The following is a 26,049-nucleotide window of genomic DNA, read 5'->3' as shown; positions in this document are numbered from 1 at the left end:
AACTACTGCTTTGAGCAAAATGGATACAGCCATTTTTGCAGCTAAAATATCTTCCACAAAAGCACTATATCACTTGTACTGGAAATTACAAAAACTCAGACTAATCTGCACCCAAAATGTAAGGCCTACCTCATAAAAATGATTTATTTTTATTTTTATTTTTTGGCCAGACTCAGTCATTTGTTTAATTGATGTGTGACTGTCGTGGAAAGCAGTTTTCTGTTAAATAGTTTCCAAAGTCCTGTGTAATTTATGTTTATTTGAAGGTCATTAGCTGTCATCTGTGACACTTTTGTTATTGGTCTGAAGTGATTTCTGGAGTCCTTCTCAAAGGCCTACCATAAATTCAAGGTTCTAGTCTTGCAATAGGCCTCTCTGCTGGAAAAAGAGTGATTCTCTAAACCCATGTTTGACTTCCATGAAAGATCTGTGATTCCCATTTGCGCTGCTTTCCCACATACTGATACCTATCTGTGTAGTAATCAATTCTCTATGAAATGTGTATTAAAATGAAAAATTATATTGGATAAGACAGGTTTCAGAGTATTTCTTTTTTTTTCAAGAGAAGCAGGGCTATTAGCCAGGGCACTAAACTATCTCTTCTGTGTAAGGTATGTTTTCTGTGGAGGGCTGCCATGTTTATTTCATATGCAAAGAATCATTTTTATTTTTTTAATCAGCTGCAGGAAACCACTGCTCAGACCTCCCATGCAATCCTCCCACTGAAATGATTAATTGCTCCCTTTGAACCTCTTGTATTTTTCCTTTAAATTTAACCTAAACGAGGTCCTGATCTGGCAAATGTTTAACAACACGATGAGCTTTACACAATTAAATCCATTGGCTTCACTGGGACTACTCACATGTGAAAGTGTGTGCTCAGTTGGGATTTTATAATGTTGAGGGATATTTCCATATTTTTTCCTGGGTCACATACACAATGTAGGAAAACTTTTTTGAGTAATATATTCCATACAATGTGAATAAATGTGGTTATGAATTTAGAAAGATATAATGTAACAGAATTTATAGCTACCAAGAAATCCATAGCTACAATTCGCACTGCAACATTAATTGTAATCCCTTGTTCTGATGCATCACAACAGCAGTTTGATCACATGTTCATTAACACTGAACAATATGATAGTCTATATGTGTAAATCCATAGAGTTTACATGAGTAGAGTGCAGGTGGAACATACTTTAACTGACCTGCGTATGTTAATGATAAGCAAAGTTGAAAAGTCTTAAAGGTTTGGTTTAGAGAACTCCCCAAAAAATGCAGATACAAGGTTTTAAGTACTGTGGATTAATACTGTGATGCATTTCAATGTCACAATTCATATTATAAACACTTCCTTTTAGGGAACCCATCATAGACCAGGTCTCAGATCAACTCTAAATCACTCACTGACAGCATGAGAACATGGAGTGATTTCCTGGCCCCAATGAAGTAAATGGGAATATTGCCAATGACTTCACCCGGGCCAGGATTTCGCTCATGGGTTTTCTAAATAGTCATTCGTAATGAGGCAAGGCGGTTGGAAATGTATGCACACTGAGTGGAATTCACCCCTATTCAGAGAGCCAGTGCAAGGACTGTACCATTTAACACCCACTATTTTGATTAAGCAATGCATAAATCATGTGCTGGCTCTGTACACTGCAGAAAGTTTCACCAATGCTAAATCTCTACATTCGGTGTGGGAGAGAAACCCAGCCCTCCCTACTGAGTTCCAAATTCTGCTCTTAGTGGAAGTACTCCAGTGTAACTGAAGTTGGTGGGTTTGCTCTGTATTTAAACTGTAATTTATAGCAGAATTTGGCCCATTGAATTATTCATTTTCATGTCTTGTTACCTTGCTTTTCTGAGCCGGATTACTGTTTTGAATTATAATTTCACTAAATTCAACAGAAAAATATCAGAATCTCCTCTTCTAAAAGGCAAGTATGATTCCTGAACACCAGGTCATATATATTGTATGCTTTAATTATTACGCTACTTCTGTAGTACTCCATATTGAATGTAATGTTCCATTTACCATTTTCTTTTAATACTACTGAGTTTTCAATTGCTGAATTAAAAATTATATACAAACACCTTGATTTTCTGGCCACAATTCAAAGAGTAATTAAAGTATCTACTATACTATACTGCTCCTCAAGATTTAAGTAGATAAACTAATTAGACCTTTTGCCCAATGTACTTTATATAAATGTACAATCAAGAACATTTTCATTATTTAGATGCCTAAATCAAGATTTAAGAGTCTGATTTTCACAAATAGATGGCTAAAGTTATTCTGATTACACAAGGAGGCTTCTCTGTGAAGGATGGTCGTGCAGTGTGGTGTTGAGGTGGATTAGTTTGACTTCTGGAAGCTCATTCCATATTTGTGCTTTCTCTACTGAAAATGTTTCTCCAGCTCATGTGTTATGCTCTGGGACCTGTGCTGAGAACTCTTGGCTGCAGAAGCTGTCACCTGATGTAGTTTTGCCCTGACTCACTGCTGACTTCAGGTACATTTACACTACTCTCTGCCTTCAGTGGTGTGTTGAGTATATAAGCTACATGCCCCCCAGCACTAGTATAAATAGTAGAGCATGTGGTGAGGCACTGCTTAGGTGAGGAGAGTAAAGACATACCTAAACCTCTCTGTCTACACTGATATTTTTAGCAGTGTAGTGTCCCACTGCCTCCCTGCAGAGTAAAAGGATATAGCAGCTCCCTGCTGTCAGAGCCTTTTCCCACTGCAGAGAGCTGCTGGATTGTTTCCCTGCCACAGCCTGCTTTTCACCGTGGCATGGAGCTATGTATACCTCAGACGCAGGAGTGAAAATAGGGCAGTACCCTCTGGTATGCAGTACCTGCAAGAGATTTCTAGCCAGTAAGGGGTACTGGAAAGACGTGGGGCTATCCCCCACCAGGGGGTGGGGTGGGGCGGGGCTGCGCTCTGTTCCTTAAAGGAGCAGAATGTGGCTAGGGATGGCATTCATTCTTGATGTGGCTTTAACAGCACAATACATATGATAACAAACTTAAACAAAGGCTTTGTTTAAGTTTGTTAGCATATGTATTGTGCTGTTTTACATTGGTCAGGACCCGAGTCCTCAAGAGGGGAGGAGGACAGAAGGTGTTTTAAAACAGTGTTTTTGATTCTGTTTCTCCCCATTGGTCTGAATTATCCATGACATTCATACTGCATCACACCAAGTCCAAATCATTAGAGGAATGTCTGACCAGAGGATGTTTGGATTCTGATGTCAGGGCCGACGACGGGGGGGGGGGGGGGGGGGAACCGGTACAAATTACCGGGGCCCAGCGGTCCGGAAGGGGGCCCGGCTTCCCCCCCCCCTCCTCGTCGGCCCCGTTTAGCCGGTCTGCCGTTGTTGGGGGGCCCGAAAATTTTTTTTCACCGGGGCCCAAACCCACTCTCGGCGGCCCTATCTGATGTCAGCCCAGTTCTGCAGCCTGACAGGAATCAGTGGTGTTGTCACCAATGTAAACATAGAATTCTTATTTACAGCCAAACTAGTCTAACATGCATTTTGTTAACTGGAACTGGCGCAGCAAAACAAAGAAAACAAATGGCTCATTTTCCAGCTGTGTTGGTGAGAAAACTATAAATGAAGATTATAATGCTGGATACTGAGGGCCTTAAAGTAGCTTCCTCGGGATTAGAATCGGCCAAGAACTGCTGAAAATAAGTTCCTCATTTTAGCAACGGAATTAAGACTTATCACACATCTTCCCGCCTTTATTCGAATGAAGTCCTTCTGATCTGACAGCTCAGGCATTGTCAGTTTCGTTCAGAACAATTTACAAACTTGGAACCTAATCCTGTAAACCCTTACTCATTTGATCAATCCCAGTGAAGACAATGAGACTATTTGCATTACTATGGATCACTTTTGTGGTAAGAATTTCAGGAGTCTGTTCCTATAAAGGAAGTTGAATGAAACGCAATGTTTGGGTATGATATCATAATGCAGTTTAGGATACAGTTCTACTTACAATTTGTCTTTTAAATACATATACACCCAATCCCCATATTCCATATAAACAGACTGAAATACTACATATGTGGGGGAAAATAAGTAGTTAAGCATGTTGATATTTGTATATACAAACACCCATTTAATCATGTACTGGAAACTATAGTTGAACTTAATTTTCTATGGAATTTGAATTAAGTTTAACAGCCCCAATTGTTTTGTGTTAATCAGACACATACATAACCTCATGAGCAGAGGGCGGAGAGGATACCCTCCCACATTATGACCAGCAAAAAAATAATAATAAAATTTGCAAACCTAAAAACCTGTGTTATGCTTTAAACCACCTCAGCACATACCAGGTTTATGAACATTAAAAAGTTTACAGCAAAGGAACACTGAAGCCCATTAACCTGAATGTGTCCCAGAATGCCTTCACTGACTAAAGGCGGGGTCATACTTGAACAGCTAAAAATTAACCGGCTCTTTTAGGCTAAACGGAGTGATGTCACTGGCTCCATCTCTGTTGTTACATAACAGATAACAAAACTCAGTGCGGCATGGTGCTGGCACATAGGGTCTCAGGTATGTGGTGTGATTTTTTCCCCAGAATCTCTTTTTGGAATAGTCATGTATGTGAAATAGCTGGTGCTTATGATTATGCTATTTCTATGCATGTATATTCATCTTGGTATCTGAAGTTATGAATATTAGCTATCTTTACTACATGTTTGCTCCTGTGGTAACACCCACAAGGTATTTAGCCAGCACATGAAGGGACAAGTCAAGTTGAATGGCCCATTAAGGAACACTTAGTGCACAATGGACCCTGGAAAATACCTGTCTACACTTAATGGACTGTTTCTGTGAATGTTCAAATTAGAATATGGGTGGGGGTGATGGACATGTAACTTGCCCATGTGACTCAAAACACCATCTTTCACAGTGAGAACAGATTTCCCTTCACTTGGCAGAAGGCAGGGGCCCCAGGCTGGGGGCGAGGTGGGGAAGACTCACATGGAGGGTCACGTGGGGCAGTCACGTCCCCCTTCCTTGTGTCCCTCCCATGAGTGCACTACCAGCAAGAAATGATTTCTACTTACACCACTGCTCACCCAGCACTACCAGGGGCATGCAGTGTTGATGTAGCCTTGAAGATCAGGATAATTCTTAAACAGGCAATGGAGACAGATTGAGAGCCTGAGGAAGGGGGGATATAGGCTGTGTGAGCACCTCATTCAGGAGGTCAGCTGCTGCTTTCTGCACAAGCTGGAGCCTCCGCATTGCTTTCACCTTCAAGTCCTGCTATGGCAAGCTGTAGTCCAGTGTGTAGCTGACAAATGAGTAGATCATTGTGGACAGATCCTGGTGAGCTGAAGGTGGAAGAAAATGTTTTGCTACTGGCATCGATAGTCTAATGCACCTACGTAGTTTATAGTCTTCCTCCGGCTGCATAACATAAGGCTTCAGGCTACAGAAGAGACTTATGGGAAAGTAAAAAGGGCTCAGCCATTTTTCTGATGGTCTTTTTAAAAATCACATATTTTAACCATGCAAATACTCCTGCTTTTAGATCAGGGGTTTCATTTCCTCCCATCATTTGTGCTCCTTTCCAATAAGGTTCAAATTCATTCTTAAATCTAACTGGTGGCTTGAGTCTATTGTGTAAATGAGCTTCACATGATTGGAGGGCATCCCCTTCTAGCAGATATTTCCCTAAACTACTCTATCCTATCTAATGGGACGGTATTTTTAATAAGGAAGGCACAATTCACTGGAACAGTAATTGGTCTCTTTTTCACATGGTCTAAGCTCTGTAAATAAGCAAAAACCCATAAGCCCACTCTTCATAGAGATCTGGTGGCTTTTGTTTCCTGAGAACAAAACTGATGTTCTATAGCTAACTTAACTTCTAATGAAATAATCAAATGGTAGTCACAGTTAAGTCAACCCTGTGTTACTGAAAATCAGTTACTAAAACAGTCTGCTATGCCCTATTCAGCCCAAGCTATCTGCTGCCTTCTGAGCTACCTCTGCTGTAGGAAGTTTCAGATACCAGCTCTGCAGCAGACTGATCTACTGTACAATAGAAACAACAAAAAGCTCCTGCAATGCCCAGAGTTTATAGCATAGTGCAGAGAAAGGAATGTTCATAGATACCTCCAACTTGCTATTAAGAAATGATCATCAGCCTTCCCCCAGTCCCTGATGTCCCACATCTGGGACTGTGTAACCCAAGATGTTGTTTTGACATCTTGTTATCCTAGGCCAAGTCTGAGAGATCAGTAATGACTGAGGACGAACCTACTTTCTGAATCACAAACAACACTTCCTGCAGCACTCTGGCTTTTCATTGGTGGTTTACCATTCATGTATTGATTAAGCTCATATTCATCTGCAGCCTGGTTTTCCTGTAGCTTGTATTATAGCAATTAAATGTGTGATGCCAACTCTTCCAACAAGATTTAAAGAGAAGTAGCTTGTAGAGAATGGGGGTGGGGTGGGGAGGGAGTTAGTTTGAGGAATGAGTAGGCAGACAAAATGCTACTTGGAGAGGGTTACAGGGTGACAGTGCCCTTCTCTTCTCCCTAATCATCATGAGTTTTTTAGGGGGAGGGACTTCAGACCCTGTTCCTGAAATGTTAGGACTAGCTTGGGCCACTCTATACCGATGCAGTCTCTTCCTGACTCTGTTATCTGCAGAGTCTGGGAGATATTGAGTATGCCCAACATTTGCCTGATGTTATCATCGATCCTGGTGTGAGGTGGATAAAGACTCTGTCTCTTAATAAGAGGGGAGGGCTATATTGGCACCAGCCTTACCTTCCTAAAGATCACTTGGTCCCACAGTCATGGAACCAGGCCACGGAGCAGATCTTCATAACGTGGCTTCACAAGATTTTGCCACAATATCTCTCTTCCACTACTAATTTCTATGAAGTGATTGAGACCAGTTACTACTTTTTGATATTCTGATTAATTTGAGCTAGATTTTTCTCCTGTTCCTGTCAAAATAAATCCAGGGTTCTGTGATTACATTTGAATCCTTACAGAGCTTGAGGCAGATGAAACAGATTAAAAGAGCTGGATCCTCGGCTGTTGTAAACTGGCATCGCTCCACTGACTTCCCAGGGTTGCCGTGCCACAGCATTCCTACAAGTCAAGTGGCCACAGACCAGTGAGAGCAGCGTGACATCTGGGGTTCATGTGGCCTACGTTTGGTATTCTGATATTTGATTTTTCTTTCTACTTGCCCTATATAAATACTGAAAAGAATATTTTAAGTTGTCCTACTTAGAGAGCAGACCAGAAAACTTCCTTTTCCTTTGACTTCTGCTTTACAACACAAGGCTCTGACTGCTGCCCCTTTTTGTTCTTATTAGAGAATTTTCCTCTTCTTGCTTCTACTAATATATTGAACTTCAGTATAATATTGCAGAACTATGCCAGGCAAATAAGTTTCTTCAACCTATTCTGGTGCTGTCACCACGTTGAAGGCCTATGATGCACTTGCAGAAGATGACTCAGATCAATTTGAATCAAGGGGCAAAAGAAACTAAATGTTGGTTTAAAAGATCAGTACTGTGATGAAGGGTTTACAGTTTCTCTATTTTTTACTATATTGTCAAGGTTCTAATGAAGCTTTTTTTTTTCTAGTTTCAACTGCCTTTCTGAGACTCAAGACAAAAATTGCTGGTACTACTAGGCTTATGCTATGATTGTAAATTGCTACCACTTTACATTTGCTCATATTCTTATATCATCAATCACCCTCTCTGATTTAGCCCCAGCTGAGCTGGGTCTTCTGGGAGAAAGTGCAAAGGAGTGGGTAACTCCTTCAGAGCCACGTGCTTTCTGGATCAAACTGGAGAGAGGAAGCTTCATCAGGTAAAATAGTTCTCATGGGTATACCTACACTGCGATGTAAGCCTGTGCTTGAGCTTAAGACACTACAATTGCACTAACCCAGGACTCAGTTCCAGAAGAAAAGCAAAAGTCCAAGCAAAAGTCAAGCCGGGACCCAGGGTTCATACCCTATTGCTTTGCAGTATAGATGCAGCCCCACTTGACTCATGTCCCAGGAGTCTGCCAGAAATATCCTATAATTCCACAGGACAACTTCCTTAGTCTTTTCTATCTCAACACTTTGCAATCCACTGCATTGAAAACCGAATACACCCCACTCCTTGGCAAACAGTAGCTGCTCAGGTCAGCATTAACACATTCTCTTCTGATCACTGGTCTGCAAGCACTCTCTCAGAGAGCCTGAGTTCACAATGGAGAGCGAATCGATTGAGCCTTTTGCATATTGAGCTGCTTCATGGTCATGGCAGGACAGCCAAATTTTGGTGAATCTGGGGTGCCTGGGCAGTAAAACTGTGGACTTCAGTAAAAACACCAGGAATGATCACACACACTAGCAGATAGCTAAAAAGCTGACAAGTGAGCGTATAAACAGACTGAGGAGAGAGTACTGGACAAGGGTCCAGGGACAAGAACCGCACCTTGGGCAACTCACCAACAACATGCACATTATATGATGACTTTGACCAGGCCAACTTGGTCAGCTGGGATGGTGACCCGCTGGCCCCTGAACCCAGCATGGTAACTGATGGTAGCCAGCCGCAGGCTCCCCGTGAGTGACTTTTTTTTTTTTTTTAATGAAAACAGTGTCAGACCAGGCTGTGGATCAGGATCAACAGCATATTCTCGGTTCCTATTTGGAAAAGCTGTTTGATTTTTCTCACTCCGCACCTGCTCCAGTCTCCTCCCTACCCTGCAAGAAACAACCCACTGCTGAGACTGCAGAAAACTCAGTGGAGACAGAAGCTATCTCAGATCCGGTAAGTATATGACTCAAAATTACAGTTTATTACAGTAATGGGGGGGATTTCTGCTTTAAGCAGCAATACAAAAATGGCCCTGGCTACCAGCCTTTGGCCACTAATGGTGGATTGTATCATAGGGTGTAGGCTTCCTCTCCTATTCTCCCTCCCCCTTCCCCCAGTGTTGTTCAAAATGGTGACTTGGAATTTTAAACATTCATAAACAGCTGTAACAGTTATTTTACCTGTCAAGTCACAGAGGTTTGCTAGGGTCGTTCATGTTTCCCTTTCAATAATAAATTTGCCACTCTCTAATAACTCCTCCTGGGTCTAGGGAACCTCCTGTAAACAATTAACTGAGTGTGTGTATGTGTGCCAGGGGGAATGGGACGGAGAGTGTTTTATTTCCAAATCTAGTCTCTTTCAGTTAGAGGTAGTCCATGCAGTGAGGTCATGAAATCATTTCTCCAAATTACAAGTGGTGTGTCAGTCTTTTCCCAAACTGTGCTGGGTGCAGGGTGGGAGAAAGCTGCAGATTTCAGCATTTTTTTGCATGTAGCAATAAGAGGGAAAGCTATGTGTGAGCTAACACAGCATCATGTTAATTCCCTCATGGATTCTGACCCAATCCTGGATGCTGATAGCTGCAAACTTTTTCTGAAGCAGGAACTCCAGGTAGTCTCATTGCAGGGAGGCCTGGGAAATATGCCTTTCCCTGTATAGCTGGCTAGTCCACTCCACCCATATGTGTGCTGTTTGGTCACTATATGTTTGAATACTTCAGTTGCAGACATTGCAGATTTCCCTCCAGCAGCTAGGAATAACTTCTCCCTCTGCCAATAGGGCACCACAAGAACAGTTCTGTCTTCCAGAATATGCAAAGCCTGAAATGACAGAAAAAGCCTTTTGCAGCAAGGGCAATACACAATATGGCAGTTAGTTATGAAATGTTTTTGAAACAAAATTATTATTTTAAACTGCCTCCGCAGTCTGTAACTGCGATTAACTGGGCTGTGTACAGAGACAATATGATTGTTCTGTTTAGAAATGTTCCATTTTATGCCCTTAAGATTCCACAAAAATTAATTCTGTCCTCGTCCACTGAGCAAGTTTAGACAGTAACCCTGTTTCTTGTACTGTTTCAGGACCCTAAACCTATACTGCCTGCTGTTCTTCAGGAACTCGATCCCTGGCCCAACGTACCTTCATGGACTGTTCCAAAAAGAAGTGTTTCCATGATGTCATTATGGTCCATTATCCAAAGAAGAGGGACAAAAGACTGGAACGATGGCATGATGATGGGCAGGAGGAAAGGCTGAGGTTCGCCACCCAGGACAGGGTTTCAGAGTGGGAGCAGGCACTTGCAAAGCAGTTCCTGGGATAGGAATCACGGCTAAGGGAGGAGGACAGAACTCAACAGAGAGAACTGTTTCAGCAACTTCTGTCCATAATGGCTTCAAGAGTCCCATCTCCTGCTGCCTCCCTAGCACCATGGCATGATCACCTTGCAACATACCCGCAGTCCAGCACAGGTGTTCAGGACAACTCCATGTTGGGGTGCCCCATGCATTTAGAACTCATGAGCTGGGCCATTTAGCTGGGCCAGGCAACTAAACTTCATGCAGTCTTCTTTCTTCAACTCCTCTCTGGTGGCAACATTCCCCGCCCACCCCCCCAACACCAAGTGAAATGTAAAGAAGGGAAAGGAGAACATGGGGTTAGGGGACACATAGTGTTATGGGGATTGTTGTGTATTAACTATTTCCTGCACTTTTCTTTGTGTGTGTGGTTTTGTAATCACAGCTGGCCTGCCCAACACTGTGTGAGTGTATTACTGTTTTTAAGACCTGCTCACAAATAAAGTGTGTTTATGCTTTCAAGAAAGTTTATTGCTCTTACTGCATCACATCATACAATCATGACTGTGAGATGATAAAGCTAAAAACATGTTGAGGAGCAATGAATCATTAGTAAGCAAACAGTATTCCTCTATTTAGCTAGGTACATTTCAATAAATTCAATCTGTACTCCCATTCTGCACCCATCCACCAAAATTCATTATTCACTATGTCATTCAGACTTACACTGAGTGGCAATCAAGCCCACCCCAAAAATGAGCCACTTTTTCCCCACAGTCACATTCCTACAGCTACTATTCCCCCTTTCTCATTGGGCCATGCAAATCCATAATGTGAGAACACAAAGAATCCCTGACTTCTGCTCTCTGGCTGCAACCAGCTCCAGCAGTGCAGAATCCCTGACTTCTGCTCTCTGGCTGCAACCAGCTCCAGCAGTGTGAGCTGCACTATCTGGCTGAGGGGACCGATTCAGCAGCCCCTCGCTGTCAGAGGTCCATTCAGAGTGAAATGGCTCACCTCTGGCTTCACAAAGGTTGTGAAGGGTGCAGCAAGCCACAGTAATGTGGATAGCATTCATGACCCCAGCATCCAAATGGGTTTGTAGACACCTCCAACGTGATTTTAATCTGCCAAAAGCACATTTAACAACCATTCTGCACCTGCAGAGAATGTAACCGAAACCATCTTTTGCCAGGGCCTCTGAAATCAGGGTATGGTCTCATAAGTGAAGGCAAAAGGGGGTAGAGAGAGTCCCCCAGAATAACGGTGGGAACAGACATCATTTATGACAGCAGTCAAATTTGTGGTGTGTGTGGGGGGGGGGTAGGGATTCTGGGATATGGGTACTTTGACTCAGGTCTGCACACTCCAGTGTGGATGCCAGAGCCCCAGGTGTAAGCACAGGTTAGATAAGTCTTGACGTAGGGTTAAAATACAGCGCAGACACTGAAGCTCAGGGTTCCCTAAAATAGGTCAGCTGACTCGAGCCCCACTAACCCTGGGCTTACGTTGCAGTGTAGACATACCCTTAGATTCAGGGGCTGATCTAAGCACTTTTCCCCCTTTCAGTTAGGAATCCCTGCCCCTTCTCCCTTGCCCCCAATTTAGCTGATCTGCAGCCAAAGTATATTACTCAGTTATTCAATGAATTTCTTATATTGGGCAAAACAAATAAGCAAGTAATCCTGAAATATATATATTAAAAAAAAAAAAGCTTTTTTTCCTCTAAGCTGTGGGGGAGGGCTGGACAGAGAACTTTTCTTCAATTTAGAGAAGGGAAAGAGAAGAAAAGTTAACTAACTGAATACAAATACTTGCAAAGGTTCCAAGAGCAGGAGAGGTAATGAAATTAGTTGGGCAGGCACGTCCCCAGGGTTGTGTTGGTGGCATGGTAGGATTTTCTAAAATGCCCAAGTGGTTTAGGAACATAAACCTCATTGAATGTCAGCTTTTTTCAATGGGATTTCACAGATTTTAAGATCAGAAGTGATCATGATGGTCATCTAGTGTGACCTCCTGCATACTGCATGCCATTGAGCCTCACCCAAAAATGCCTGCATCAAGCCCATAACATGTGAATTTGTATTCATAAATCACTTACAGACAGATTTTTTTATTTAGGCAGGTAGGTGAGGGGGTTTTGTTTGTTTGTTTGTTTTGTTTTTGAAAATCCCACTAGGACCCCTAGATACCTTTAAAAAATCTGGTCCTTAGGCACTCTTGAAAAATATTACCATGTACTCCTTCAGGAGTTCTACTCTTAGGAATCCCTATTAAAAACACACGCACCAACAAGAGGATGGCAAGATATCACCTTTTTTTCTCATCATGGAACTTTCCTCAGAGACCTTCTTCTTACAACTCCAGGGAACTAAAGGAGCAAAACCAAACACATACAACATGTTCTCTTAAAAGGATAAAACCCACCCTCTCAGTGCTCTTGGTAAAATCACTAGTTGGTTAGTCTTATGTTGGTTTCTAGTGGTGCCAAATGTGGGAGTAATTTTTGTTGCAGAGTCCTCAAAGATGCCAAAGACTGAACTAGCACTTTTACTCTGGTGGTTCCTTTAAGCATGAAGAAATTTGAAGGGGGAGAAGCAGAGATTGTTGCATTCTTTATCCCACTGCCTCATGTTCTGTAGATAAAGGGTTTTGTTCTTGGCCGTCGGTCTGACATATTTCCTGAATGAGCACAGATTCACTTAAAATGTGGGAGAATGCATATCGTACTATATTTTTGTAAAAACAGTGATGCTGCAGAGATGTGTCCATTTCAAATGGAGATAGGTGAGCAATAAATTACAGCAGTCTCCATTTTCTTGAACGCAGAGCTTCATGTTTAACTCTTAGTTCAATAAATGAGGCATATTAATGAAAAGTAGGCCTTTGTGGTACATTGCATTATAATATAAAACTACAGTGAGTCACGACTCCTAAAATACTGCAAATATTTAGTTAAGTAAAAGAATAATTGAGGGAGTAGTTTTGACTAAACTGTCACAAAGAGTGTCTGCAATACTCCTGGATTAATCAGCTAACCTTTTCCACGTAGGTCCACTATAGTTTGCAAGAGTGCTTCTGAAGAAAAGCTCAACAAGATCTCTCATGTTGACTCTTTTACATCATCATTAACAGTGCTGTTTCCTTTCTTGATGTAACAATATGCTTTTCTGATCACGCAACTCATGAAATTCAAGCCAAAGCTGTTTTATGGGATCCTTTATTCTGGGGTGGGGAGAGTGCACAAAGAGTAGGTTTGGGTAACATAGCACTTTTGTGATAGATCAAAGTGGCTGCAGTTACTTTTACATCATCTCCTCCTTCATCTCAAACACTATCTGTAAGCATAAGAATAAAATTTAAAAAGACAATCTGGATGTACAGTAATGTGGATTTAAAGTGTTTTTACTTATATACAAGCTCAGCTAGGTGTGCTTAACCATCTGTTCAACTATTGCTTTAACAATGTGCTAATTGTCAACATTCTGCTAGGTCTCTCAGAATGATTCTGTAAGCAATTTAAAGACCGCTTAAGAGAGAGACTTTTGTAGCCCTCTGGTGGAATGCAATTTTACTTTTCCCCATCCCTATTTATCATGATCCAGAGTCAGTAAAGTTATGGTAGAGAGGCTCTGTATGTTAGCAAAGAGCACTGTAGTGAGGATAGCGGGATGAACTCAATTGAGCATCAGCACAATGGGTAGATTGCAACAACAGTAGCTGTTTAATCACTTCCTGAGAGAGCCTCTTAGGCGCTATTGTCACAGCCTCCCTATTGAAGCTAAACAAAGTGGGGTGGGGACACTGGATCAATTTGCTACTTTCAGAATAGGAATTCATAGCCCTGTCCCTTGGGTATTTTTAATTTGTGGTGTTTTTCTCTGATGAACACATATAGTGTTTTGGGTCTCTGCCCAACCTCCTTTGTAGTTAGTGCCTGCCACATTTCCAAGAGGCTTGCTTAACTAGCTTTTTGCCTGGTTGCTCTGGTATGCACATATTCCAGAGTTGGTTGCTACAGTATCTGACACTACATCTAATGCCTCTTCTGCTTGCGAGAGCTTTATGAATGTGTGTGGTGTTATACCACCGATGTATGCAGCTTATTTGATCTTGGTGTGCTTCCTGCAACAGTTTACTGGAGATGTTTATCTTCATGCATTTCAATGTGGCAGTAGCTGTGCATTGCTCTCCCTCTTTTCCAAGTAGCTCATCAATTTTCCTTGATTTCTTTTTGTGTGTGCAGCAGGGGTCAATCTGGCTCAGTGTATTTTGTAGATGTGCTGTGCTGGATATGGGATAGGGAGGGCAGAGAAAGAGGTTTTAAGCAGATAGTTTAGTCAAGGCTGAAATCACCCTGTGTTCAAAATTACTGAGATATGTCCATGTGCATTTTAATGTTCAGCTCTGTTTAAATGTAAAAGGTAGAGCTGCAGGATTTGCACAAGGGAGAGCCCTAAACTGGTCCTCTATCTTACTTTATCATGCAGCAAAAAGTCAGCAAGTGCACTTTAAAATTGAAATATGGTTCAGCCAAAGGCTCTCGACAATAATCACAATATAAGTTGTTCCTTTGTCTTTTTGTTAATCTTTGATGTCGTGGGCCAAGAAACATAGAATTAGCCTTAAAAAAGCCACTTCCTCTCTTAGGACTTAATTCTTCCCTTGGTTACACATGTGTGTCTCATTGACTTCTCCGGTTGTTATGCAAGTGGAATCAAGGTCAGAACATGACCTGTAGATTTTGAAAACAAAAGTGGAGTTTCATCTGTGTTCATATCCTTTTAAACTAATACTTTGGAACTACAAGATACTGTTATCCATAAGGATGTTTTGTAGGCTGTACGCTCTCTTGCTGGCACTGCCGTAACTTCCTTAGATTTCCCACAATATCCTTATCTGACCACTAGGTGTCACCGAAAGACTGAAGTAAATATCTGAGATAAATGTATATGAATTTCTCTCAGAATCTGTGGGTGTTCTTTATTTAAGGTGGCCCAGAAGAGTTTAAGAAAGGTGACATTACCCAGCAAGTATGTATGCATAATAATAATAAAAGCCAAGCGAGACGTTATTTTTGCCTCACTAGTTGTACTTGTATTGTTCTATATAAAATATTTTTATGAGCAGTTTGTTAATATGTATTAAAATTATAGCTATTTCCTCTTTCTCTCATCTACACAACACCCAGTGTAATACACAGCTGTGATACTTTATTGCTTTGCACACACACTCGCACGTACATTAAACATCCAATGTAAAGCAGTGCTCTACTACTTCCTATTGCTATCGCTGTATTGCTAGCCCAGAACTTCCAAGGTTCTGAATACTTCCTGAAAGATGGCGAGTACCCTCAGCTCTCACTGAAATGAAATGAGAGGTGAGGGTGCTCAGAAGATGCACGTTCAAGCTTTCATATTCCTCAGTAAACTGGACTAAACTCTAATGCACAGTCCCTGGATTGTGTGGCATCCTGGTACGACAGACTGGAATACCTGGTATAAAAAGATAAAACACACAAGCCTGAAATTCTGTGGCAGCTTCTTTTAAGTTAAAAAGGGAGTGATTAATTGAATTAAATATGGCAAAAGGATAATATCCATATTGTAGCCCAATGTTTTTTCTATATAATTGAATTTTATGGTGGGCCATCATTTCTGGTTTAATATCCCATGGATAGTTGTAAATGTATAACAGAATTATAGAGGGTGTTGGAAGGAAGCTAAGTGATTCTGGAAGCTAGGCAGGAGATGATTGGGACTGTTGACACTGGGTAGGTGTCAAAGGCAATTTGGGATTATGTAATTTTTAGCTAAAATGATCAGCATTGCCATAGAATTAAAAAATACACAAGGTCCTAGTCAGAGTAAAAACAGAAAACACTAGACAAATGTTTTCTTACTTGTTCCACAAAACAATTTCTTTCAATTACATGTCTGGATATTTTCACTGTTTATAAAATGGATATGGCAAGATTTGAATATTTTATATTTGAAATCTCACTTGAGTATATGAATCTTGATAGCGTGGAGCTGCTCTTAGAGTGGGGATTTATTTGATCTCAGTCTAGTTTTATGATTTTTTTCTCTTCTGTTAATATTGTTCAACCTAGTAAGACTAATATCCAAGCACTTCTGAGTTATGGATTTTTCTTCTACGGTTTTAAATGTAACATTTTCATTAGCCTGAACTTAGAGTTTTGCCACTAGAGGCCCTTCTGTCCTAACAAGATAGTGGAACCATTTTACAGCTGCTGCATCTGTATATAGGGAACAATCATGTACCCATTGCAAAACAATGATGAAATTTCCATTTACTTTAGTGGTGTAGAATCCAGGCCTGTAGGCCCGAAAGATAACTTCTAGGTAGCCTAAGTTAAGAATCAAGATTACTTTATATATCCTTGACAATGATATATTGGTACTGAAGTTAAGATGAATGTTTTACTGTAGAAGGCTACATTTAAAATCTAGTGCTTGGTATATAAGTCTTCTTAGGCCCCAATTTAAGAAAGCACTTACACACATGCTTAATTTCATTGACTTGAGTGGAATTTAGGTACATGGTTAAGCATCCTTCCTGAACACTGATGGTTCTGTTAATTACATAAGTGAGTTCTGAAAAAATCTTTGTATAAATGCTTTTTTATTCAGTCAATAAAATGCAGTTATTGCTAAGAGGCAGAACTGTCTGTTCTCTTCTGCTGTCATAGGAAAATAGGATTTGGGATGTCTTTTATATGTAATCTGGTTTCAAATGTTTTAGGACTATCTGTAAAATCTAGTCTCTTTCAATATTAAGGATTACAGAAAATTGGGATCACTGCATATTTAGAGAAAGGATTTTATTAGAGCTGAACAGAACAAATTTCAAATTAGATTTGTGTAGTGGCAAAGTACTGGCAGTTTGGCAAACGTGTGTATAAAGCTTACAGACTGGAAAACTAATAAACATTTTGAGTTAGGCATCCTTTAGGCCTAATATTTCCTCAAATATTTAAAATAAGTAGCAATAAGAATGTTATTAAAACCCAACTTTTTATTTCTGGTTAATATTTTAGCTCAGAATGTGAGAAAAAGAACTGAAATCTTACTGCAGTGAAGAAAATGGGGACTAAGTATGCAAAAATGATAGTTAATATTGTACAAAAAGAAGAACAGGAGTACTTGTGGCACCTTAGAGACTAACAAATTTATTAGAGCATTATTATTATTAGAGCATAATAATGCTCTAATAAATTTGTTAGTCTCTAAGGTGCCACAAGTACTCCTGTTCTTCTTTTTGCGGATACAGACTAACACGGCTGCTACTCTGAAACCTGTCAATATTGTACAAACTATTCAAAAAGGTCTATATAGAACCTTTACCTTTAAACCACTTCAGTACATACTTATTGCTCTTACCTCTTTTTTTATTTACGTTTTGTAAAAGACAGTGCACACCTGTGTATTAGGGGACAGGGGGATTGGGAGGATCAACAACTAAAAATGTTGGCTGCTATAATTTGTGCGAGAAATTGTGAAGATTTTACTAGCTGTAGAGTTTGGCTTTAACTTTTTGTTGATGAGATATTCAGTTTGAAGGGTTTTTCCTGTTTCCCATATTGGTCTGTGAGTGGGTGTTGGGATGGGGAGGTACTGAGCACCAAAATCCAGTCATGTTGCATGCTCCCTTCCATATCACAGTACCGATATCTGCTGATAATGGCACAGGAGGCTGTGAAGAAGGAAGTTAGGCAGTATATTCCTCTGGCACCACACATCAGCCTTCAGCTTCTCCATATCCACATATGGTCTCAGCATCAAGCGGTGACATGGGGAGTGTGACTATAGAGCAGGAGAGGATTCAGGAGCCAGATGTTCTATTGCCTTCCCACAGTTGACTTCTTTGGAGAGTCATTTGTGGCCTACTGGGTACGGGACTGAACTGAACAGGAGGCCTGGCTTGCCACTGACCTGCTGTGTAACCTTGGGCAAATCACTTCACTTCTCTGTACTATTTTCCTTCCCACCATTTGTCTGTCTTGTCCCCTGCCTTGAAGAGCTCACAATGTATTTTGTGAAGTGTATAACACAATGTAACCGTAGGTGCTACATTTATACATATAAAAACAAAGTAAATGTGGCTCCAAGGGGGTCACGTACACAGGGGGAGTCCATTTGCAGTGGTGAGTAGGTTGAACCTATGCCATGAGCAAGAGAAGCTGCCTTTTTCCCCTTCTTCATATATGTAAATGCCACAGTTTCAGGAAGATTGTGGACTGCATTGGCAGGTTCAGAAAGCACCATTTTTTTAAAATTATACCCTGATGGAAAAGTCCTACAGTGTTGCATGGAGAATTATATTTTTCTATAGGTTTCATCATCACCTAGAATTTAATGGACAATTATATCCCTGAGCTAGGATTCTAGAAAGGATTCTTTAGGGGTTTTAGTAGTCTACTACTAAAATTTTCTATAAAGGCAAGATGTGTGAACTCTTCAGGGCAGGGATTATGTCTTCCCTTATTTTATATGTCTATAATTTAAGATTGACAACATTCATCCTTCTGATATACTACTTCGTAGGTTGTGAAGAAAGAATGCACATTGTTTAAAAACAAAACTGAAAAAATAAAGGCCTATGATATCTCTGACCTATAGATACAGAAGCTATCAGAACACTGTTTCTTAGCTAATAACTTCCACTCTGGCAGTAAAGCCATGGCAATCAGTATGGATGAACAACATACTATATGGACACTACAGTATTATGCACCAACAGTTTTTACAGTTGATAATCAAATGTGCAAGTTAAAGGCTTGGATTCTCACATTCACTAAGGTTATGTCTACACTGGAATCAGAGATATGATTGTAGTACATGTAGGCATACCAGAGCTAACTTTGATTTACCTAGCTTGAACACCAATCAGTGTCAAGCTTCGGCATTATGGACTAGCTGCTCAAGTATGCACCCAGAGTTCCATGCTGCCACAGCTTCATAGCTATTCTTATTTGTGCTAGCTAGATGAAAAGTAGCTTAGCTATGTTTACACGTGCTGCAGTTGCATATTTGATTGTAGTGTAGACATAACCTAACATCCCTTTCCTCTTCTCTGGCTTAAAGGAGGCACAAATTCACTGGCAAAAAAACTTCCTTAGCACAGTTAGCTGCCTGGTGTTATAGTCATATAGCTTAACACCAGAAGGGACCACTAGATCATCTCATCTGACCTTTTGTCTAGCACAGGTCACCAGCACCATCCAGCACCCGCACACGAAACCCAAAAACCAAAATGAGACCAAAGTACTATAACCCACAGGTGACTAGACTGCTATGTGCCACAGGCAGAGAATAGGAGAGACCAAAGTGCACCGGTGCTTGTGGTTCCTGCAATGGCAGGGAAAGGGAAATGATTAAGTGAGATATACCCAAATAATCCTGGCAAGTGACCCACACGATTCAGAGGAAGGTAAAAAAACCCCAAAGTCACTGCCAATCTGACTTGAAGGAAAATTCCTTCCTGACCCCGCATATGGCCATCGGTTAGAACCAGCCAGCCAAGCACCTGAGAGAGAGAATGCTTGGTGCCACCTCAGAGCCCTGACCGTCCCTGCCCAGTGACCCATTTCCAGCCATGGCCATCCCTGATGCTCCAAAGTGAGGTGATTTAAAGAAAAAATCCTCCCAGAATACATGGAGGGGAGGGGGAGATCACTTCCTGACCCCCTACTAGTGGCTGGCTGAAACACTGAAGCATGAGCTTTAGGAACATAAAACATAAACCAGAAGTATGTCCCAGTGCTGCTTCTATCTATCACAAGCAACCTCATCATACAACTGCATTTTGCAAATTTGTCTAGCTCTCTTAAAACTAAATTGTTTGCCCCCCACAACTCTTATTCGGAGGCTCAGAACCTCACCTTTCTGATGGTTAAACCTTCTTCTAATTTCCAGCGTGAATTTGTGCAAAGGGATATAAGGTTGCCATGGTCTTGTGCCAGCATTGTCCTTTAGCTTAAATAGTTCTTTGCTGTCCTGGGCATTTACCCCTCCCTCAATGTAATTATAGAGAACAATCATATCCCCTTTCAGCCCTCTTTTTGCTAGATTAAACAAGCCAAGCTCTTCCACTCTCCTAAGGTAGGGTCTCCATTCCCCTGATCCTCCTAGTAGCTCTTCTCTGCATCTGCTCCAGTTTAAATTCATTTTTCCTAAACTATGGTGACCAGAACCATACATTGTATTCCAAAAGCAGTTTTACCAATACCAGTGGTTCTCAACCAGGAGTATGGCGTATCCCTGGGGATATTTAGAGGTTTTCCAGGGGGTACATCTACTCATCTAGATATTTGCCTAGTTTTACAACAGGCTACATAAAAAGCACTAGCGAAGTCAGTACAAACTAAAATTTCATTCAGACAATGACTTGTTTAAACTGCTCTATATAGTATACACTGATATGTAAGTACAATATTTATATTCCAATCAATTTATCTTATAATTATAGGGTAAACGTTAGAAAGTAAGCAATTTTTCAGTAACAGTGTGCTGTGACACTTTTGTATTTTTATGTCTGATTTTGTTTTTAAGTGAGGTGAAACTTAGGGCATGCAAGACAAATCAGACTCCTGAAAGGGATACAGTTGTCTGGAAAGGTTGAGAGCCACTGCCTTATACAATGGCATTAATACTTCTCTATATTTACTGGAAATACCTCGCCTAATAGATCCTGGGCTCATATTTGCCTTTTTCACAGTCGCATCTCATTGGTGGCTCATAGTCATCTTATTATTGATCCACACACCCATGGTTCTCTCCTTTTCTGTGATTTTTTTGACCCAGACAGATTTCTGTTTTGTCCATAGTATCACTTGTATTTCCTTACAGCTTTCTGCTTCATTGATATACAATGCTACCCCATCACTTTTACCTCTTTATTCCTCTCTCCTAAACAGCACATATCCTTCAGTACCTGGATTCCAGTCACAGGTGCTCTTCCACCATGTTTCTGTAATCCCTATTATATGTGGTTTAACCTCCTATACCAATTCCTCCATTTTATTTTCTGGATTCAGTGGTTGCATCTCCGTGGTTTCCCTTGGACCTCCCCGAAGTTTTCTAGCTTGTAGCATCCCTGACCATATCTTCATTTAGCTGATTTTCCTCCTCCTGTGTATTGCTCTGAGGTGTGGAGAGTTCATGAGTCTCTCCCAACCGTCTCCCCTGACCTCCTAGTTTTAAAATCCTTTGTATTAATTGTGACAGCCTTGATCCCAGAAGGCTAATACTCCCAGTTACGCAAGTGGAGTCCATCAGCTGAGAAGAGTTGTCTTTCTGTAAATGCCTCCCAATGGTCGATCATCCCAAAACCTTCCTCATGATACCAGTCCTTGAGCCATCTGTTGTCTTGTCTTTCCAGAACTTGGAGCTGGCAGTAGATATTGGAACTAAATAAAATTTGATCTGTCCCTAAGAAATCTGACCATTTCCTGTGTCGTCCTATTAGGAGCACCTGAGTACTGAATGCTTCTGAAAATCTGACCAATTAACTCTTTTACATTAAAAGAAGCAGGACGGCCCAGTAATTAGGGTAGAATTCCTTGCACGACCAAGAAGTTCCAGTGTGATCTTGGGCAAGTCCCTTAGTCTTTCTGAGCCTCAGTTCCCCATCTGTGAAATGTGGATAACGACACTTCACAACCCTGTGACGTAGGGAGAATAAACACATTAAAAATTATGAGGTGCTCAGATACTGTTTAAATAGGGATCTTTTATTGTTTACTCCATGGGGCAAACATGTTTTAGAAACCATAAATTCTCTATTAAGATTTGTCAGCTTGTCTCAAATAAAAAGAAAACTTTCCACACTGTGGTTCCTACAAAGGATGACCTCATGAATACCAACTTGAGTGCTCCCATATTTTTGGAAAGAATTGAGGGATATCTAGAACATACAAAACTAGTAAAAACATTAGAGGCCTAAGGCATGAGTCTCCATCATATGTAATGATTGCCCTGCAGGAACATTCAGTGGTGCCTCTGCCTCTAAGAAGTGCCAAAGCCTTAAAGGATTTATTTCTGTGGTTTTAGTCTCAGTTGGATCATATACAATATGCCAACACTACAGTTACACATAGCATACAGAAACAAATGTATTTTAGGCCACATTGATTCTGTCATGTTGTGAAAACAAATCTGAAACTGAAAGTCCTATTAATTCATGTTTTATTATTAACTATTATTATTTATTTATTATTATTACTATTAGTATTAGTATTATTGTATGGAGGTTACCGGGGGTAGAGCTAGGGGGAGAAGTTCGGGGTTTTTTTTACTTTCAATGACTCAAAAGCACAGATTCATCCAGCTGTTTTCTAAAGCATCAGCATTTAATAAATACTTTGGGGTCTTATTAGTATGATGATATTCTGGTGATGCAGAATCAACAACACTTTATTATGGTGATTAAATTAAACTGCTTTTCATGCAAAGCCTCATTCAGTGAAGTTCTCTGGTTCAAAGATTAAACTCAGCCTGAGCAATGATAGTACAGTACATGCACAGGAACAAAATGAAAGGACTGCAGGACATTTTCTGAACTGAACTTAGTCCTAAAAAATATTTTAATATAAAAACCATTGTGTGGCTTGCAGCTTTCCCATTGCTAAATAACCTTGTTATAGGCAAGATGAGAAACATAAGTTTTCACTGCTTCTGCTTGTAGCTTCTATCTTATATGGGTTATTTATACTGCCCTCATCACTGTACTATATGAGTATCTTTCAGCAGTGCATTAAGCAATGTGATGGACATCTATCATGTGTGGTTCATTCTCTCTCATATCCTCTCCCCAGAAGTAGAACTGTGTGTGTAGATTCATGTTTAGTTTTGTTTAGAATGTGTATGGCACTCTGTGGTTATATAAGAGAGGACAAGCTGAAGAAGGGTGGGCACCTTGCACTTGGAGTAGAAGGTAGTGAGGTTAGTCAAGGTCCTTAGTTTCTGTTGAAGTTCATTCCACAGTCTTGGACCAGCCCTCAAGGAATCTTTTATTTGTAGAAAGAAATGCAGCCACAGATGAAAGTCCATTAGAATCCTGGCAGAGGTGTCTTGGTTTTCACTGAAAGATCTGTAGCCCAAAAATGCATTACCCTATTCCAAAACTGGAACCAGTAGGAAGCAATGGAAAAAAGTTACCTGAAATTTCCAAGAAGAAACAGCCCAACTGATGCCCATTGGGATTACGGAGGTGTAAAAACAGTGCAAAAATTGATCATTATTCGTAATGCTTAGCTTTTGTCAACTGCCTATTTTCTGGAAGAGAAAAGCAATAGTTATATCTCAAACTTGCATAATAACTATAGTTAGCTATATATTCTGGCCAAGATTTTCAAGTAGGAGCCTAATTTTAGGCTGCTAAATCTGTATTTGTGTATTGAAATAATAGGCCTGATTTTTGAAAGTGTTAATCAGTCTTTGAGTTCAGTGGGACTTACTGGATCCTCAGTACTTTTGCAGATTGGGTCATTTTTCAGGTACCCAACCTAACTTTAGGCTTCCAGATGTGAAGTCTTGGACTCCATCAGTAGTGATTGCATTTCTCTTGTAGAAAAATGTAAAATCAAATGATTCCATAGATGTAGATATTTATCTTAGTGCTCGTTTTATACTATTAACTTTTACATTTTCCAAGTTTTTCTTTCCTGAGTTGTTCAATGAGTTTAATTGGACCTTACGTAACACAAAACATGTACAGCAAACCCGCAAATAGTGTGGAGATAACTACTGGCATTCATGTGGTCACTTACGGTTTGAAGAAATAAATCTTTTAATTAAATTCAAAGGATTTTCTTGAATGTAAATGGGAAACAAGAACACACATATTGGTAATTAAAAAAAGATCAGGGAGATAGGACCAGCTAGCCTCAAAATGCAAATTTTTAGGCAGACCAGAAAAGCAGCTTAGGTTTTGGGATACTGCACCTTAATACATAACCCTGTTTAATAATATGAGCTCCAAAAATGATTTTTCAGCAGCTTTCTAATACGACATTAATTACACATTTTTAATCATGAAACTTGAATAAGAAAGTTTATGTCTTAGGTTCTATTCGGCTTCAAAGTACTCTCTATTCATAAATTAACTAATTATAGTAATGCGGATTACCTTTTAAAATGATTTATTGCTAGAACAGATTCACCTTTAAAAACAGATCTACCTCCTGAGAAATAACCTGTGTGAAAAATAATGGATTTTTGTTAGCAATCCTTTAATTTTGGTGAGCAATAAGACAGACATTAGGACTGTACCAAAGTAGGTCTTAGGTCACTTGATCCACTCCACAGGAGTGAGATGCTTGATATCTGCCTGAGACACTCCAACTGCTAGTGTATCTGGAATCGCCACCTAAACTGGGAGATTTGGTAAATTTAGTGCTGTTTTGTTAGTAAAGTAATATTAACACAAAGTGCCACAGGTTTCAAGGGATACAGTGCCATCTCCCAACTCCTGGCCCCACACATAGGGTGTGTCAAGAGTGTAATCTTGGGGTGTGATTCCAGCTCGTGTAGTTGTACGTGAGCCAGCTTTAATCGAGCTAGCAAGGGTATCAATAGCAGTGAACCTGCAGGAGCATGGGCTAGCCATGAAAGTAATTACCCAGGGTTCTGGCCAGGCTTGTACAGCCCACGCTGAAATTTGTGCAGCCACTGCCTCATTGACACCAGAACTTGAGCTAGCTGAATTAAAGCAAGAACCAATATGTCTAGTCAAGCTGCCATTAGACCCTGTGACTGTAATGTAGACATACTCCTAGGTCCCCAGTTGCTTCTGAGATTTTTTTGCAGTGAAGTGGAAGTGGCACTCCCTCTCCAGGTCCACCCCGTCCCATACTAGGACATACTGGATCCCAATTGGCTTTGCCCCGTGAAGGGACAATAAGGATCTGTTACTAAGAATGGCTACCTGATTAAAAATATCTTAATCAGAAATTTCTTACAAGATTTTGGACCAGATCCTCAGCTGGTACAAATTGGAATAGCTCCAATTGACTTCAGTGAAGCTACAGTGACTTACACCAGCTGACTCTGACTTTCCACATTAATGTCCATGAGGGGTAGAATCAAACTTATTAAAAAAAATCCCTTATGCTTTAGGGGAATAAGGTGTCTGGCATGGATCCAGCTTTCAAGATGCAGCAGTCAGCCTTAGTAGAATGGGTTAGATGGAACGTAATTAATACAGATACATCAGAGATGTGTAGATTGCAGAAGAACATGAGGAAGCTGTTCTTCAGTTTTTCTTGCTCATTTGCCATCTCTCTATCATTTACTTTCAATTAAAAGATTAGTGGGTAGGTTAGGTAACCCCTGCAGTGTGAGGTTCTTGCCTTCTCCACTTATCAGGGAGTAGCGAGAGCTAAAACTAATCTTTGTGGGGCTTGGAGATAGTATAGTTCTCATTGTCATAAATGGTGTTTTTCCTGCACTCTACTGTTGAAAATTAATATTCCATAACAATATATTCCCTTTTTGACATGACCGGTAATTTCTTTTACAATGGAGCCCCTTTAAATAAATCTTACCCATTTCTAAGTGCCTGATCCAAAGTCCATTGAAGTCAAAATAAAAACATGCCCATCAAAGGTGAGGGGAGCCTAAGAAGGCCTAGCTTCTGCATGCATCCTGGCATGCTTCTGGTATCAGTCAGTTCTCCCCACTCCCCCCCCCCAAATGGCTCTCTAAAAACTGCTTGATCTCTAGCCATAGAGAGTCTTTTAAACCAGACAGAAGTCCTTTGTCTGAGATTCCCAGGCTTGGATTCCACTCCTCTCCCCCTTGCCAAACCAATCAGGTGAAGCAGAGGTACCGAGCAAATGGCTCTTGC

The 26,049-nt window shown here is 40.6% G+C and overlaps 2 long non-coding RNA genes across 3 annotated transcripts in view; both read left to right on the top strand.

Annotated features, from left to right (window-relative positions):
* Positions 1–10,705, top strand: part of LOC112059898 (uncharacterized) — a 47,356-nt gene extending 36,651 nt beyond the window's left edge. For both annotated transcript variants that reach the window (XR_002889164.3, XR_010594527.1), the window contains 3 exons: positions 7,049–7,216; positions 7,653–8,839; positions 9,967–10,705. This is a non-coding gene — a long non-coding RNA (uncharacterized LOC112059898). The remainder of the gene's footprint in view (positions 1–7,048; positions 7,217–7,652; positions 8,840–9,966) is intronic.
* The window catches only part of LOC122174231 (uncharacterized), a 923,450-nt gene that overhangs the window by 336,833 nt on the left and 560,568 nt on the right, over positions 1–26,049 (top strand). The gene's annotated exons all lie outside the window — the stretch shown is intronic.

Source organism: Chrysemys picta, chromosome 1 (assembly GCF_011386835.1).
Source record: "Chrysemys picta bellii isolate R12L10 chromosome 1, ASM1138683v2, whole genome shotgun sequence".
Lineage (NCBI taxonomy): Eukaryota > Metazoa > Chordata > Testudines > Emydidae > Chrysemys > Chrysemys picta.
Note: the sequence above shows the minus strand (reverse complement) of the source record. Positions and strands in the feature narration are given on the sequence as shown.